We start from the raw sequence: 16,799 nt of genomic DNA, 5'->3' as shown, positions 1-16,799 counted from the left end.
AGGGAGATGATTCAAGGCTGTGTACTTCTCACAGGTTCCATCGCCTGAAATGCTAAGTATTTAACACATGTGCGTGTTTCTGTGTCCATCCAAATGACAACTTTAAAGCATTAATTTGAAATACTTACATATTAAAGCTGATGAAAGCAGCTTTCAGCATCTTTATATTGGTAAAAATTAAATCTGCTTTTCTTAGTAGGAAACAGAAAGTAATATAATCTCTTTTAAGAGTAAAAACAAATAAAAGGTAAAAGAGTTCTGATAACTTACAAATAAAATGCTTACATGAAAAGAGAAATATTTATTTTACTAGATATTCAAATGTACAGTATATATTTAAATAGCCACTTTTTTGGTATCCATCCTTGAAATATCTATTTAAATAGCTTTTAGCTGAGACTACTTGGTTTTAAAATAGTTTTGTTTTCAGTGTCAGATGTTTGGTGTCCATTTGCTACATTTTAAAAAAGACAGAAACAGGTTGGGCAATGTTGTGTCTTTTGGGACACAGTAACATGACAGAAAGTGACAAATGGGTGAATGTGTCACAATGAAGCATGATATATTATGGCAGTGTGATATGCTGATACTCAAAGAATCCATAATATGTATCTTTCTTTTTATTTGCTGCTACAGCAGAAGAGATTATTCTTATAGATTAAGGGACTACTGTCACATTTTAGGTAACAAAGTAAATATATTTCACTACATTAATATTTCTGTATAAGACTGTCATATGTTTTTTTAACTTCCTTTCGCAAAAATTCAGATCAGCAGTAGATGCATTTATAAATAGAATTCTGCCCTATTCCTGGCTTAGCAAGGGGTAACAAAATATTGTGTGAATTCCAAATCATTAATAAGGAGAATACATGAATGACTCCAATGGACAAGCATATGACTGAATAAGAAGCATAAATTTAAATGCAATGTTATTTTGATGGTCTTAACAAGATCCTTTATGGGAAAAAAAAAAAACAATGGATAAAAACTGCCAGTTTAAAACTGAAATTATTTCAATGATTACTGAAATGCATTTAAATATTTTATTGTTTATTTTACATAGCCATTGTAGGTTTAATGCATCATAGAGGCATCATTTTAAATAAAAATGCTTTAGAATTGTAAGGATCATTTTAAATGTGAGAGTCAACATTTTTTTTGTAATAAGTTAGATTGATTTTTCAAATTAAAATTCATGGCCAATAAGAAAAATATTTATCTATAGAAAATTTTCTGAGGTAAAAATATATCGAATATTGCCTTTTTAAAGAAGGAAAAACACTTGACTTATAATTCTAGTCTCTTGGAAACATTTTTTCTAACAGGCCTTTCATTGAATATAAAATTAGAACTACTTTAAAATTAATAAAAGCTTAGAGATGAATACACTTATTGAGTAGTGAAGTTTATACATCATAGCATCAATATAAAATCAAGAGATCAAAATAGTCTAATGCAGTTATTATACTTAGGGTATGATGCTTATGCAAAGTGTATAATTCTGTTTTAGAGAATGCTAATGCCCCAGTAACTATAAAAAGGTAAAAAAAATTTCCAGACTTTTAATTTGTAACAATATACCTGAGGTTTATGTATACATATTTAATTTGGCTGAAACCTACTAGAACAGTAGTGTCTCAATAAAGGAGTAATACATGATGAGCTAAAGCCAAATGATGAATTGCATTAAACACTATCATCGACTATTTTAAGGAAATGGATCATTGTGGGCTGAAAATATCTCTTATTTTTTAAGTCGTAAACCTTTCCAAGTCTCATATTTCTGATTTTTATCTCAGGTATAACTGAGTCTAAATAAAAACAATTATCAGACACTAAGGAACAAATTCTTGTGCCCTGGGATAAATAAAAAAACAGTATCACTACCATATAACCAGATAGTAGACAGGTTTATACGGTATCCAGTATCTCCTCAGAACAATATTTTGATAAATTCAAAAAAGTCTGAATTATAATAATTAATGTTCATTAAAATAGTTAGAAATACTCAGTGGTATTACACAGAACTTTGCTTCTTTAGCTTTATCCTTCAGTTCAAGTGTAATAGTTGATGAAAAGTATTTTACAACTTAAATTTACAGAATTATATATTCAACATTTACATAAAACATATATGTATTATTTTTTTATTTTATTCAGCACTCTGAGTGCACAAATCAGAAAGACTGAAATTTTAAGCTCAGCTTGGACAACTTGGTGATTTATCAAGGCACCCTGTGAGAGAATTTAAGATTATTTAAGAAACAACTGAGGATGTAACTCAGTGCACAGGTCCTCATTTCGGTCAGTACTGAAATGTTTATCTATGTATCAGAACCTATCAGAGCATCCTAGATTTATCTTTCTTAGTAGTAGTAATCCTTTTGACCTCCCCTCCTTTTCCACACATAGATCTACAATTAGTTGATTGCTTTGCACTGAGATTTATAGTTCAGTACTATACTGGTAAAATTTTAACAACCAGCTGTCTAGAAGAATATCAGGAAGCCTTACTCATAATGCTTGTTCGCTTTGGGGATGTGCATAGTTCCTACCACAGCCAGTATTCAAGTACTAAAGTAGTGCCATTAAATAAGGAGTTCGAGAGAAACTCCCATGGCACACCACAGTGTTTCCTCTGTGCCAATACTATTGCTGTAAATAATGTCAACACAGTAAAATGTGAGAAAATGATGCAGCAGTAATAAGTTACATTTATTACTGATTGTTAATTTTAATGTGGTTTCCTAAATATAAGTTTATATAGTTTGAATTTTAGTAATGGTTAAACCATCAAAATTCCTTAAAAAAATCTGACAGTTGACCTTTATGAGCTCAATGCAACACTGAATTTGCTCCATAAAATTTCAAAAACTGAGAGCTATTTCATTTCGGAGGCAATATCTTGCTATGTAATTCAGGCAAGATTTGAGCTCCCTATGTACTCCCCACTACCCCGGTGGATAACAGTCATGCCCAACCATATCTGCATAGCTGGCCTGTTTTTTGTTTTGTTTTGTTTTGTCTTTTTGAGACAGGGTCTCATTGTGCAGTTCAGGATGCGCTCGAGCTCACTTTGTAGCCCAGGCTGGAACCTGCAAGGATCCTCCTGGCTCAGCCTCCCTAGGGCTGAGATTATAGGCATGCACCACCAGACCCAGTTAGGTCTGATTTTTCTGTCCATAGCATTATCCTTAGCCAATCTCTGCTCATATCTTTGCTAAATAACTTGCTAACAATTTGAAGATATCGAGGGCAATACTGTCTGCTCACTTTTTGACCGGGAAAAAGGCTGACCAAGTCAGTGGATGGAGACCTCCTCTGAGAGTCTTATGCTGAAACTTGCAAAGGTCGACCTGGAAATAGGGTGAATGTTAATGTATTTACTAGTCTTTACTTTTTAAAGCTATGCCCACAGCTTGTTCTACATGAAAAAATACGGCCACAGATTTAAAGCACTTTTCTTTACTTTTATAATTTAAAAACTGTCTCAGTAGAGTATGACTATATTGCTTTCTTATTTTTTGCCTTGACAGGAAGACAATAAGTTTGGTCCACCAAACCTGAGACATATTAAAATACCTAACAAATCATTAGCTTCACAATAACAGGATACTAGAATTCTAGGAGCTACTATTCTTTGTGACTCTTAATAGAACAATGTTCTTTAAATTTTGGGAAAAGGTTCTTTTTCAGGTTCAGTGCAATACCTGCTGACTTACTAGTAGTAAAATTTCAGAAAGAGAAAGAAATACAAAAAGACTTTAATGAGAGTAATTAAGATTTGGGGGATTTGCTTTTTCAGTATCACTAAATTTTACTATAATTCTAAAGTCAATTTGTGATACAGAAAATTGAAGTTATTTGAAAAAAAAACTGTCTTTGACAGTAATTTATAAACTGCAACTATTTTCTTTGAAATTTAACACGGCAAAATTTCATTACCACAATTTATATTACATATACATAAAATAACCTATTATTGGAAAAGAAATAGTTTATGCTTACTAGGAATATTTTATTGTTTTAATCAACATTTATTAGAATCACTTCTTTCACTGTAAGAATCTATTTTGGTTAACATGCAAGATTCTGACCCTCACCCATGGTTACCATCAGTCCAATTGGAAAAAGTAATTTTTCTTCCATCTATCGTCTCTCATGAGAATGTGAAGTTTTCTCATCTCATTTGGACCCAAGATGAATGAAACGTGACACATTTACTTACAGGAGCTGCTTAACTGTATGATTACTGCATGAAACAATCTAAGGTTGCTTATGACATTTACAATATGTGAAACTCACACACATTAAAGTAAGATGAGTAGCTAATAAAAGAAAACATAGTTACTTGACCTATATTTTCTCATCATATTTGCAGTGTAGAGGAGATAAATATGATAAAGCCAGAATTCATCAGTGTCTCTTTGTTAACCATCTAGCAGTAATCCTTTTCCTGCTGAACATTGACATACTTGGTTAGGCAGAGGAAGTGGACCTGTGGAGTATTTCTTAATAGGTATTCGCGGACTAAGTAGTTCATTTAAGTGGAAAATATTAACCAGTAATAGAGATGCAGATTGACACAGAATAAGGTTAGCATATTTTAAATACAAGTTTCTGCATGGCAAAAATAAAGTAGATAAAAAAATATCTTTTTTTTTTCTCTCCTGAAAGTAAAAATACTGTTGTTCTCATAAGACTTAATTGGACAATTAACTTTATACTTTTTTATACCAACTATAAAGCTTTAACTAAAACCTTCAGAATTTCTATTTTAAAATAAAGCTACATTTTAAATACTACCAAAAATATTAACAATAGTTGTAAAGCCATGGATCACTTCAGTTCTTAATTCATTTTAATATTTATTTCCAGAATTATATTGTAAATATCATTTACTAAATTAAAAGTTTAACTTTCAATACAAATTCTTATCTATTTAACTGCTGCACTAATCTTGAGGAAATAGTATGACCTTTTTTGGTAATCATTGTCTTTAAATTGCTACTTGGGAAACTGCAGTAGAAAGTTATAGAGCTTGCGCGTACAATACTAACTACCTGAGACAGGGGAAAGGTATGAGGAGTAGGGTATGGTGGTTTACGTGTCTAGTGATATAGGTCAACAAGATAAATATCCTCTGGTGTTCTAGTTCATAGCAGGGTGAAATCATTATTGTTATTAATTACAAATGTTATTGTTATTAATGATGTATTGTATACTTCAAAATAATGTACTTTATATGTTAAAATAACTTGAAGAAAATATTATCATCATTCTCATCACAAATAATTTATGAAGTTTAAAGTGATGGATAGTCCAATTACCTTGATTTAGCCATTACAAATTGTATATATGCATCAAACCATCACAATGCACCCCATAAATATGTATAAATATTATGTATGAAATAAAAATATTTAAGTACATATTAAAATAACCTAGGAAAGGTAATTCTGCCACAGGTGTTTAATACACAGCTTCGGTTTATGTATTTTACTCAATCTCAAGTAGAATGACTTATTCAGTCTCAGATAAGTTTGGAAGGCTAATGCTGACTACATAAAATACTGTAAGAATATTTTGCTTTCTTTGCTGTTTTTAAAGTAAATGGTAAAATACTGTAGATTTCTGATACAATATGTTGGTGAGAAGCACATTATACCTATCATGCTCAATGAATAATTCATTTAAGATTTAGAAACTAATAAGTTATCAACTCATTTAAATCCCATTACATGTTTAATAATCAAAAGCTTCTAAAAGATCAAATAAAGAACATCAATTTAACTTCAACATCTGAATTTTGGATCATGAATTGTCTGATCTATCTATGGATCAATGGAATAATTCTTTTAGTTTGAGTAGAATGATTCCCTTAATATAAAATATTAATCTATCAACATTTAATGTTATGGAAGAATTTCTACCTAATTTTGATTTCAAGATTTCAAGTATAAATGATACTGTGTGTTCACAGAAAAGTATCCTGAAAATGCTGTTACTGAAAACTAAAAGAATGCAAGTAATAATTTCTTAAACTGTACCACAAATTATGTTAAGTAAGTTTAAGATACCAAATTACATAATGCAAGAATTTCTTGTAGGTATTCAGAGTTAAACTGAGGACTTTGCACTTGCAGGTACGCTATTTCTCTGGTGAGAAAAAAAATAGGTTATTTAAAAATATTTTGAGGGATACCAGATTATAAATGCTTTAGCTTTTTAAGACTGTTGTAAAGGCTTGGTGATCATAGTTTTATTTTTTATGTTTTATGACAACATGTTAAAATCTGACATTGAGTTTGGTTTGTTATACAGAAGTCAAAAAGATCCTGTAATTAAGAGAAAGCTCTTTATCTTTTGAACGAATTTTAGAAATTTGGATATTTTGCTATAAAGGAGGGAGGTGGTTAGCATGCTTCTGTCGCTGAGATAGCTATCTATCTGGCACCCAGAAGTTCTAAAGAAAGCACTGGAAATAGGGAGGAAGACCAGTTTTTGACATCTGAAAACTTTGAAGTCTAACTCATAGAGATGTACATTAATTATTCTACAGTGGAAAATTCACACATATTATTCTCCAAAATCTCAATCATTTTGAATTTAATGTTTTTTTAAACTTTGGGGAATCTTCATAACTCTCAGAATAAAATCTGCCCGCTTTTAAGTAAGAATAGAGTCCTATTTCCTGGCACCGTTTTTCTCTGGTTTGTATTTTCCATGCACATCATACTCTTTGAATGTATTTGAATATGCTTTGCTCTCTCATCTATTAGCCCTGGCATGTGCCACTTGAAATATCTCCTCATTTTAAAATTCCTAAAACTTTCCATCTTTCCTACTGCTAAACTTTGTAACTAAGTCATATTTACTGGTGATTTAGATGAAAAGCTCTAATTACCTTCCTCAGATTCTTCATTCCCCAGACAACTGCAGCACCCTTTTAAGGCTCTCTTATCACTCTTGGTTCACATTTTTATTAATGCAAAAAGTGATGTTGTTCTATAGCCATTACTACACTTATTTTTGGACTGCAATAAAATATAGGTCCGAGAGCCATGACTTTTAATAATAAATTCTTAATTCTTAGCTCTCAGCACAGTATCTGACATATATAAGCACTTGGAATGTTTTTTTAAATAAATGTTTGCATTGTCTACCCACGAGAAAAACTGCCATTTTGAAAAGGGTAAATTGAAAAGCTATATTAAAAAAAAAAGCAATCACATCTTAGGAGACTCAAAGCTTTGATCAAATTCCTTGCCAAAATAGAATTTATCCTTGCAAACAGGTTACAACACCTAATGCATATGTTTAGACAAACTACAATCCCCACTTCCTAGAAATGCTGCTCTGTGAGGTTTTAAAAGGATTATATTTGCTCCTAGGGCTGTTTCTTTTCCAATTCCATTTTAAACCTGCCTATATGTCTCTGAGACCTCCAATTAATACCTTTTTTTTCTTGAGCTTTTATAGAACACATCAGGAAAGAAGATAAAGTCTTTTCTGATAGACATGATAAACTGCACATCTTTAAAAATAATTTTTATTTTATTTGTCAAAAACACACATAATTTACCACTCCAAATATTTTGAGTGTACAATTCAATAGTGTGAAGTGTATTCACACATTGATCAATCTTCAAAACTTTTTGTTTTTGTTGAAGACAGAAGCTGCATATCCGCTAGACAACTCCTCCCTTTTGAACAAGCAATTGACTCCAGTTGCACTAAGATAAATCCCGAGCCCTTTGCCACTATTGATTTTGAAAGAAGATGTCACAAACTTGCTAAATTATCCAAGCCAGGCTCACACTTGTGATTTTCTTGCTTTAGCCTCCCAGAGTACTAGAATTACAGGTACGTGCCACCAAAACCAGCCTGAAACTACACCCTCAAACCACAACTCATCATTTTCCAGTCACCTTAGTTCCTATTACTGCAATTCTACGTTCTGTTCCTATGAACTTAACTACTTCGGATCCTTCATAAGATATTAACCATTTGTAATTAGCTTATTTCTCTTAGTATAATGTCCTGACGATCCATCCATATATGACATTATATCATATATGCATATATTACATTCTTTATTCATTTCTTTAATAATGGACATTTGGTTTGCATCTACCCCTCAGCTATTGTGAATAATATTGTTATGAATATGAGTGTACAAGTATTTCTTGAAGACTCTTCTTTCAGTTCTTTGAATATACACTGAGAAGTAGGGCTTTTAAACCATATAATAGTTCTGATTTCAATTATTTGAAGAACCATCATATTGTCTTCCATAGTATTTAGAATATGTTACATCCCTAAAAACATTGCATCAAGGTTTCAATTTATCTGGAATCTTCGGATGGTTGCTGTTTTTCTGGTTTTTTTTTTTTTGTTGTTCTTTTAAATATTAGCCATTTTAATTAGATTCAGGTAATATGTATTATGTTTTTCATTGAGCTTGATGCTCTGTTAATTTTTTAACTAGATATGGATAGGTTTGCATGAACTAACGGGTTTTGATACTTTCCTTAAACAAATTTGAGTTTCTTTAATTGTAACCAAAAATTTCCTATGTGATCACTGCTCTGTTCTAACATTCCTCCTCACATACATGTGTCTTTTATATGACACCACAAACACCCAACCATGGGCCTTCCATCGTTATCTATAAACCTTGTTGGAAAATGCACGAGGACCTCCTGTTGCCACAGAACTTTTAAACAAAGTTTGTTTGAACAAATCTTTCAAACAGTACTCTTCGTTAACATCTAACTAGCAGAAGCCGTCACACACAGTCTTTGAGGTTATACTTCATTAGGAATAAAGAATAAAACAGGAAAAGAAGTAGGAAATGGAGGCCAAAGAGGAAGAAGACAAATGACAAATGAGGAGGCCAGGAAAAATGGAAAAATAAATCCATCAACAATCAATAAAAAAGTGGGTGTTGACATCAAAAGATACAAATACATGTTAGGAAGGAGATAACATTCCAGATGTAACCATAGAATTTCTTGATTTTTACATCTACGATCTTTTTACTAAGGTCCTCTCTGACTATACTGCAACCTTACTAACTTCTCCTAAATCATAACTTTTGTTACCTCAATATTCAATGGTTTCATCTTGAGATCCAGGGAAGAGGTATATTCCAGTAAAGAGAATAAATTTTATATTTTAATATTAATAGTGTTTCTATTAAAATAAGCTTCTATGCATTTTAAAGCATACAAGCAATACCAGGTGTAGGGCAAATGTTAAATGATAAATACTTTTATAGAAAAACAAAATTGTTCCAGCACTTGCTAAAACAGCAACTAACACTTTATTCAAAACTATCACAGTAGGAAAGGCAGATCAGCCCTCTGTTCTGAACGTAGCAGACATAGTTGGGATTCGCAGCCAAGGTTCAGAGTGTAGGGAAAGTTATCAGTGGGTGAAAAGTTAATGAAAAGAGACATCAAGCAGACATGGTGGGCACTTCTGAGATCCCTGCGGTGTGAGAAGTAGAGTCAGAGGTCGACTCGAGCAACTTGGTGAATTTGTCAGACTTTGTTTCAAAATTCAAATAAATAGAAATAAAAAGGGCCAGTGTGGAGAGGGATGGAGGGAGAGAGAGATAGACAGACAGACAGTCATGCCTGACTGCTTATACCATTTTTTATGTATTCTTGTTGCCAACAATAATATTTGAGGCTGCCTATGCTGTTTTTAGTGTGTACATACTTATGAAATATTTGAGTTACGTTATATATGATTAAAAATGACCAATATGTACTCACACTAAGAATAGAAACACATTTAAACCGCGAAGTGATGTAGAAATGTTTTATATTTTCAAAAAATAATAATTACGTCAAAGTCAAACAGCATTTATGAAAACTCAGATATAAACTTTGTACATTATGAATTTTTAATTTACTGTAAGTTGTAAGATTTTATCATATTTGATGATGTCATAAGTATATTATAGTGAATAGGATGTTATGCCAAAGCAATCATAACTTTATGTGAATTGATGTTCATGGAAAATGCATTTAAAATTATGATTACAGAAAAATAGTACACTATAAATAACAATGATTTTAAATTATCCATTAAGGCGTTTGCTGTCATAGGTCTAACAATTTTTACAACTGCTTTTTAATTTTTCATGGGAACATTTTCACTTTAGAAAGCAACTACCATCGCTACTTTTTTCCTATCTCAGTGTAATGGTTTCCATGTTGCTAAATCTCAGGCTGATAAACAGATTCAAATAAAATTTGGTGATAAAAGAAAACAGCACCTACTGTATACTGAGTATGTCTAGGGCAACTTTCAGCTGAATGTGAATTAAAACGGCTAAGTTATAAATCCCCTGAAAATAAGGTTTATAATGGAAATGCTGACAGGCATTTAACGATAGCAGCAGCGGCTGGCACCACTGTAATAAATGGACTTAAATGAAAAAAAAATAAATAAATAAAAAGTATGCCTCACAAAGACATGCAGATTTCAGGGCAAAGCTATATGCAGCTTCAAAGTAAAGATGGTGATAATGTGCCGCAGCAATTACGATTCTTCAACAAAGAATCTTGAAATTCATCTTCCAATCATATTGTGAAAGAGTTTTAGGAAAACCCTGAATGCAGCATTCTTCAGTTCGATTACTCTGGCACCATCATCCTCTTACGATTACATTTTATTCTGCTTTAGGGGGAAAGCAGAGATGAGCCTAGTCAGAGACTGACTCCCATGAAACAAGATGGATATTTCAGCAGCCAATCCTTTGCAACGCTCATATGAATGAATGATTAAAGTGTTGCTTAGCTATTACATAAGAGAATACAAACTACATCCTTTCAAGGACACAGCTGAATTTATACAGTCATAAAGTTCAGAAATCTGTTTCTTTCAGGTCCCTCCCTAGAGGGGACAATATCCCTGAGCAGCTTCTTTAAACCATCTACATTTGAAAAGTTCACTCTCTGATTATATCCAAACAATAAATTAGTACTTTTTCCTTAACAACAAATCACTTACTAATCCTTTATATTTTTGCGTCTATATTTTAAATTAAACTCTTTAAGTGTTTCTAAAGGAAATGAAGGTTAAAATTAATATAATTTTCCTGATTATGACTATAAAGAGGCTTAAATATGATTTAGAAAAAGGAGACTTAAAAAAATCACTTCCTAAATGCCTACAGTTCTAAACAGATCACTGGTGGATGCTTCTATCCAGACACCAATGCCCTGGGTTAGTTTCAAAGAGAACCATTCTATAATTCTTTTGACAAATAACAAGTTCTTTGGTTATTTTGGAAAAGAATCTTCCCCAGGAATGGGATAAAGTTATACTGGTGTGAGTGTCTGTATATTCTTTCTTCATGCCTCTAAATCCCACACAAACTGTCAAGGTTGACAATCCAAAACGATAATCAAAACCACTTTTTACATTTTTTCTTGTAACTGCCGCAGGCAAGTTTTAAAAGATATGCTAACAAATCCCAAAGAATAGCTGGTATTAAATATTTGATATAACCTGAAATGAATACTGCAGATACAAAATGTAAGTCATACAGCTTTTTAATTTCTTGTCTACAGCTTTACATTTATCTATATGTGTATGAATTATTTTATATTACTTATTGGAGTTAAATAACTTGGAGATATATATATATATATATATATATATATATATATATATATGCTAACTTTTATTCACAGAAGGTTTGGGAACAAAACAGATAACAAAATAAAAGTGTTGCTGATTTATAAGCTAGTTTTTCCTAACATATTAATAATGAAAACTATATAAAAATATGACCCAATATGATTGTTTGCAATAATTTCAATGTAATGTTTCCCCTTAACATGTAAGTATAGCTTTTGTGTTTTAACATATAAGCATTGTGTTTGCCCAAATTAAACATGCACAGTGAATTATTGCAAAGTTACTTAACATATTAGTTTATTAGTAACCAGAGTAAGCAAAGAACATTAGCAATACCCTGGAATTATCACTCATTTTCCATCTTAGTAATCACCAATTGCAAGAGTAACCACCTATGTTAGTATAAGACCTTCAAGAATCAACTATAAAATGAGGGTTTAGGTGCAGGTAGTTTATTAAAGAAAAGAATCCAAGATAAAAGAATAGGGTAAAAGAGATAACAAAGAGGCCCATAAAATGAGAACTGAAGAGTGGGTTAGTATAAGTGAGCAACTGAGTCTCAAATCTTCTATACATGCTCAGAGAAACCATGTAGGACGTTCCCAGAACTGATTACTGGAGAACAGGGAGACTCCATTTGTCCATTGACTCCTCTCTCTGCCTTGTTGAGAGTTTCCAAGAAAGCCTACTTATCTGAGCTTGTAGTTAGACTTTAAACAATGCAAACAAGCTCTCTTGTGACTATTAAGAGTTCTTAGACTCAGAAAAATAGAGGGGAGCAAAAGCTGTTAGCACAGATGAACTCAATTGAACAGAGTATGTACAGAATATAGTATCAATGGTTTTGCCCTATCAGCAATATGGGCTTTGCACAAAGAGTGGTTTTTACTAATGTTTTTCAACATTTAAAAATAAAAACTTGATCTGTTTTTGGTATGGTTTCTTTAGCTTGATATCTTCTCTGAGATATATGATGCTGCAGATGATAGGAGATATTAATTGGTTGTATTGTCATATGGTATTATGCTGTATGAATGATGGACATTTGGATCACTTTCAGATACTGGCTAGAGAAAGTTACCATGCAAATTCTTATATTTTGGAACACCTATTTTGCATATATTTTTGTTTGGTGCTTATCTTGTAGTTCAATAGTTTGTTTATAGGCATAAATATTACATTTCAATAGTTGCTATCAAACATTTTCCCAAGATTATTACATATGGCTATATTTCATCCAGTTAGCTGGTGAAAGTTTCATCATTCTTTTTTAACCTAAGGAACTTCCTTTAGTACTTCCTATATTTAATTTCTCTGGGAGAAAGTCTCGCAAATTTTTTTCACCAGAAGATACCTTAATATAGACACCATTATTCTTCTTCCTCCTCAGCTATTTTTTATTTTAAAGAGAACAAAGCAAATCAGAACAGAACAATGCAAGCAACACAGCACTTCACAACGAGACAATCAGATATCAATGGTAACTACCATAATGTCTCTTTGCATTGAAATAGTCGAGCATACCTTCAAAGAAAATAATGTCAAACATAACAAAATAATATAAAGCCAGTCAAAAGAATGAAAGATTACAGGATATTCAAAAACCGAATAACAGGAAATTAATAATAGCTGCTGTAATATTTCATTTTCCTTAAAAATTTAGTTTATACCATCACACATAGTAAAATCTAGTGAGACATAATAGGATAGAACCAATCAAAACAGAAGAACAAAAGCATGGTAAGACTTCAAAGCAACATGATAGTAAATCAGCAATGGCTGCCATAATGTCTTGTTTTCTTCAAAATAGCTGTTCATATCATCACACATAATAAAATCAAACAAAACAGATTAAAAATTGATCCAACCAATGAATGAAAACATTATAAGACTTCAAAGCAATAGAATTAGAGACCACGACTACCACAAAATCTTATGTACCCTTACCATTTCTTATACTAGAGAGACTATTTGGTATTTACACATGTGAGTTTGATTTATTTCACTTATGAGTATAGTCTCGAGTTGTATCCACTTATTTGTAAATATCTCAATCTGATTATTCTTTATAGGTGAGTGATACTCCATTGTATAAAAATACCACATCTTTTTTATCCATTTTTCAGTTGATGAGCATTTAGGGTGTTTCCAAGATCTGGCTATTACAAATTGTGCTGCTATAAACATAGGTGCAAATATATCACTGTGAAATGATGTTTTCAATTCTTCTGGGAATATGCCTAGAAGTGGAATAGCTGGAACAAATGGGACTTCCAATACCAGTTTTTTGAGGAACCTCCAGACTGCCTTCCACAATGGTTGCATCAGTCTATACTTGATCAGCTATGCAGGAGAGTTCCTTTTTCCCCGCAGCCTATCCAGCATTTTTTGTTGGTGGTTTTCTTGTTCTTGGCCATTCATTCAGGAGTGAGATGGAATCTCAGTGTTCTTTAAATTTGCATTTCTCTAAGGAGTAATGATGATGAACATTTTTTCATGTATTTATTTGTCATTTGTATTTCTTTATCTGAGAACTCTATATTCATCTCAGATGCCCATATTTGGATTGGGTCTTTGAGTTTTGGGGTCTGATTTTTTTAAAAATACATGTCTTAGACAGAAGTCCTGTGTCTGAGGGACAGTTCACTTAGTTCTTTTCCCAATTTGTGAGTTTTCTGTTCACTATACTGGTGATTTCTTTCAACATGCAGAAACCCTTTAATAAGACATGATCCCAGTTATTGATTCTGGGAAGTATTTCCGTGCAGTTTGATTCTTGTTCATGAATTCTCTAACTGCCCTTATGTTTTCAAGATTTCTACTTACTTTGTCTTCCAGAAGGTTTAGTGTTTTTGTTTTAATATTTAGACTTTAGTTTAATACATGGTGATAGGCATGAGTCTAGTTTTAGTTTTGGCATATGGAGAGCCAGTTTTTCCAGCACCGTTTATCAAAGAGACTGTCTTTCTTCCGGTAGAAGTGTGTGGTCCTTTTATCAAAGATAAGGTAGCTATTCTCAGCCATTTTTAAGAGATTCTTTTCATTGTTCTCTTTTTATTGAGAATGTTTTCAAAGATTTGCCTTTGATGGGATTGATATAGTTTTATGTATATTGCTCTTAGTCCCTTAATAATATTTGAATTTGTGGTGTAATTTTTGTTCAATTTTCAAAAATTATTGATTATATATATATATATATATAGTTTATAACCCAGCCTTTTTCTTTTCCTTTTAAGACTATTTGTGTGTTGACATGTTTCCAAGTTGCTCTTTATGTTATATCTTATATATTCATTTCATTCTGTTTTTCTTTTGTACTTGTCCTTATTCTATTGCATAGTCTACAGTGATGTTAATTTGTCAGTTGATATATATATATATATATATATATATATATAAGACAGGTCAAGAATTTTGTCCTCATTTGTCTTATCTCTAGTTCTTCTTTATATTTAGCATTTGATTACTGGAAACTTCTCTAATGAAATAATATTTCCCATTACATTTCTGACTTTCTTTCTTATTAAAAGTTGTTTATCTTTATCAGTCTAGCTTCTGGTCATCACATACTATGTAGCCTAATCACACTTCTCATCACTGGGACAAAACCAACACCTGCAGTGTAGACAAAGAGAAATGAATTTTAGCACAGAGTCTCAGACCATAGTCAACTGGCTCTAAAGCAGACACGGGATGGTGGAGGAAGGGAATGGCAGAGCAGAAGATGTTCAATGTTGTTGTGAAGCAGAGGACACAGGAAAGAGTCTGGGACACCCTCTAGGCCGTGCTACTGTGACCCACTCCTTCAAGCCTGGCCCTACTTCTGAATATGATAATTTGGGGAGGTAATTTTAAATCTAAACCTTAAGACTATATGTGAAGGCATAGAAAAAAATGAGAGGATCAGCTGACTTTCTTCAGCATCTTTAATTATTTTAGTGCTTCTTATTTTATTTCCTTTTTGTAACTTCCGTTTATTGATTTAAAAAGGACCATTAAATCTGGGGAAAGGAACTATTCTAACATCATTGTCTCTATATCCTTACAGAAACTTTCTACTTATCTGATATGAACATGGTGTTTTAAAATAAAATACGAGTTTTGTGCAATCATTATATATTCCCTTGATTATGCTTTCATCTGAGCAGTAAATATCCATTTTAGATTTGAGGATACCATTTTACTGCCTATGATATTTTTCTTTACTATCAAGAAGATAATTCTGTCAAAGGGGAAGCAAGGTTTATTTAGCAAGCCTTGCTCTGAACACATGTGTGATGATTTTACAGGGTAGTAATATATAAATTGTCAATTATCAATATTCAATTATATAAAAGGGATAGCCTTAAGTTTATTTTTTACAAATGTACATATTGACTTTGAATATTGGAAAGCCATCCCTCTAGTCCAAAATTTGAATCAACCCTAAATTCTTGTCAATACCATATTTGGGGTCGCAGGCCAGGGATTTAGCTCAGCGGCGTTAAGTACCTGCCTTGCAAGCATGCAGTCGCAAGTTTGATTCCCGATACAACAACAACAACAACAACAACAACAACAAAATATATTTCAGATTGCATCTGAACTTCTTTTTTTGTTTGTTTGTTTTCTTATGTTTTTTGGTACCGGGGATCAAACTCACGACTGCACGCTTGCAAGGCAGGAGCTTATGCCACTGAGCTGAATCCCCGGCCCCATGTTGGAACTTCTTTTGAGTAGCTGAGTATAATTTTAACTCTACCTATTTATTCTTTTTTAAGATTCATATTCCAGATCTCCTTATATGCTTTTTCAAAGTGAAATATCATTATTTTGATATAATCAATAGAAATTCTAGTAAAATTGAGTATATTTGCTTTCTTTCTGGCAGGGTCTATTTATATCACTTTCTCGGGGCATGCATTTCTCTATTTCTTACTATTTTTTTTTAGCTCAAATGCCTTTTATTTTTAGACTTAATATTTCTGTTAATTTCAGACTTTTTAGCATTACATGATTATCACAAATCTTGATTCTTAAATCAGTTTGAGCGAAGAAGTAGTACATGGCCACAAGTATTAGCAATATCATTCTTGATATAGAAAGCTGAACATGTTGCAAATTGATAACGTTTATTCGATTCACCTGTGAACTAT

Source organism: Cavia porcellus, unplaced genomic scaffold, assembly GCF_034190915.1.
Source record: "Cavia porcellus strain 051 isolate PalLab524CR breed Dunkin Hartley unplaced genomic scaffold, mCavPor4.1 scaffold_22, whole genome shotgun sequence".
Classification (NCBI taxonomy): domain Eukaryota; kingdom Metazoa; phylum Chordata; class Mammalia; order Rodentia; family Caviidae; genus Cavia; species Cavia porcellus.
The sequence above is the reverse complement of the archived record's forward strand: the minus strand, read 5'-3'. Positions refer to the sequence as shown.